The 2,423-nt window shown below is 45.4% G+C and overlaps 1 non-coding gene across 1 annotated transcript; it reads right to left on the bottom strand.

Moving 5' to 3' along the window:
- Positions 1-2,064: 2,064 nt before the first annotated feature.
- On the bottom strand, positions 2,065-2,137 carry TRNAM-CAU (transfer RNA methionine (anticodon CAU)). Its single transcript has one exon. It is a non-coding gene; the product is annotated as a tRNA-Met (tRNA).
- Positions 2,138-2,423: the final 286 nt, after the last annotated feature.

Here is a 2,423-nt window from a genome sequence, read left to right as displayed (position 1 = left end):
TTTCAGCTCAGGAGATGGGGGTGAATTCAAATTTTGGGATGGGATTGTTATGCGGAGGGGGTGTGTCAAGCTGCAAGTTGACTGGGCGAGCTTAGAGGATTTTTCTTTGATTTTCTTATGTAGAGAGGCGACTTTGTCAGGGCATTTTGGATGCTAGTGCACCAGGTTAGGTCTTTGATACAGTAGTCTGGTGCAGCGGCAGGTGATTTGAGTTCCCAGAGGATAGTGAATAGCTCTTTGGAGTCAGAATTAGCATGCTTAATTCTTGTATTAAACTTGTTGCTTTTGGCAGTGATAGTAGCTGTCTTGTATTCAGACGCTAGTGAGTTGAAGAGATTTTTGTTATCGATGGTTTTTGTTTTTTCTCCATTTGCTCTCTGCTGTTCTTTTGGCTGTGCGAAGGTTCTTTAGGTTGTCTCTGAACCAAGGGTTGGAGTGGGCAGGAGGTTTTCATTTGCGCAGGCCTAGGGGGGGCACTTTGTTGACAGCGTTTTGTAAGGTTAGGTTACAGAGTGTTACTAATGAGGTGGGGTTAGAGTTAGACTGTATTAGCGAGGTGATTGGGCGTAGGAGCAGCAGCATATTGTCAGGTGTGATGTTCTTCTGGTTTCTTGCTTGGGCTGCAAGGGTGGATTGCGGTGGAGTATTGTTAGCATTAGATATGGCGCTGATGTTGACTTGGATGATGTTGTAATCTGACCATGGGAATGGGGTGTTGGTACAGATGTCGGTGAGGCAGTTTGTCGGCCAGCCAGTCCAGCGTACATCCTTTGTCGTCTGTGAGGCTCAGGATTCTGAGGGTAAAGCCTTGTGCTTGTATGGTGCTGGCAATATTAGTAGTTTGGCTATCGGATGGGTCGTTTAGGCCTAAATTAAAGTCCCCCATAATGACGATTTTTGATGATGGTTTAGTGTTGGTCGCGTGGAGAGTCGATATATCCTCTTTGAAGAGTGAGAGTGCGCCAGGCGGTCTATAGGTAGAAATAGCCCCACCTCAGCTCTGAATATAAGCAAGCAACCAGCCCAACCCATGCTCTGGCCAAACACATTGGTCCTCATTACAAGTCCCGGTGGTGCAGGAAGTCAGGCGCCAGATTTTGTAACTCCCCATTCCCATAGAGTCCAATAGGACTTGATGGGAGTGGGGAGACGGAAGCACTGGCACCGTTGCTAACAGTTCCGGTGCTTCCGTGACAAGTCTGCCTACTTGGGTCGCTGCTCCCGGCAGGTCAGAGCTGCGGCGCGCAATGAACCCAGTAGACAGACTTGTAATGTGGTGTTCCGGAAACAAGGGTGCCAGTAACCGGCACCCTTGTTTCTGGACCGCCACACTTGTAATGAGGCCCATTTTATAGCACTTGATTTTTTAAAAGGAATTGCAAAAAGTCATACGATTAGCAATCAGTTTTTAATATATAACATTCCAGCAACGGTCCCTCAACCTGCTGAGCTACCCTGGTAAGCTTCTACTGTAGAGCGTGTCTATGGATGCCTTAATGTACTAAAAATCACTCCATTACCGACAGTATGTTAGGTGCACCACTGCCATGGAAGTGATTTCAAGTGGAATTGATGTACAGTGTGGAGTTTGGAAAGAAGCAGACTAAAAGAAATTGCCCCATTTTTAAACTATTGTTTTGAACATTTCCATTGAGAGGTGTTCAAACGCCAACTCTGCCTCACCTCCCATCCATCCAACCCCCCCTCTCCCCCTCGTGCCCCCTCACCCTCCGGAACTATGCACCCTCCTCCAAACTACGCCCCCATGGTGGCCCTTTCCCCGTTACAGGTGTTTCCCGCCACTGCTGAAACACATGCTTTCTTTATGGACAGGTACAAGCAGCCATACTCTCTCCAATTCGAATCAGAATGTCTGGTAATCAGTCCCCTGTATCAAAAGCTAGGGCTTGTTACAGCAATGAATGTGACATAGCAATGGGAGAATAGGAGTGGAAAGGTGCAGTGATATAACAGTGACACACACCGAAGGAGTTCAATGTTTAAAGGTATAGTTGCGGTTAAAAAAAGATAAATGTTATAATTCTCTAACACAGTAAAAACCTATTCCCTCTGTGAGGCTCGAACTCACGACCTTCAGATTATGAGACTGACGCGCTGCCTACTGCGCTAAGAAGGCTTGATAGGTTTCAGCCATCACTTGTGTTTAAGGTTTCTCTCTTGTGTGTTCATTATTGTTGGAGATATATTTTTTTAGTTTTATAGTCAAACTCAGCTCGCGGGAAATAAGTTTTACGTTTTTATGTTGTTCTGCATTTGCTTCATGATATGGAAGCTAGGCTTGTTATAGCAATACGGAACACGATTTAAAACAGAATCAAAAAGCAGAAAAGTCGCTGTACTTAAATAACCAATACACATTTATATTGAGAGTTGAATTCCGCTTAACAAAAAGTCGATCACAG

Source organism: Ambystoma mexicanum (assembly GCF_040938575.1).
Source record: "Ambystoma mexicanum isolate Mex_15411 chromosome 12 unlocalized genomic scaffold, UKY_AmexF1_1 Mex_chr12_unloc.2, whole genome shotgun sequence".
In the NCBI taxonomy this organism is placed as follows: domain Eukaryota; kingdom Metazoa; phylum Chordata; class Amphibia; order Caudata; family Ambystomatidae; genus Ambystoma; species Ambystoma mexicanum.
This window is presented reverse-complemented; position numbering and strand designations above follow the sequence as displayed.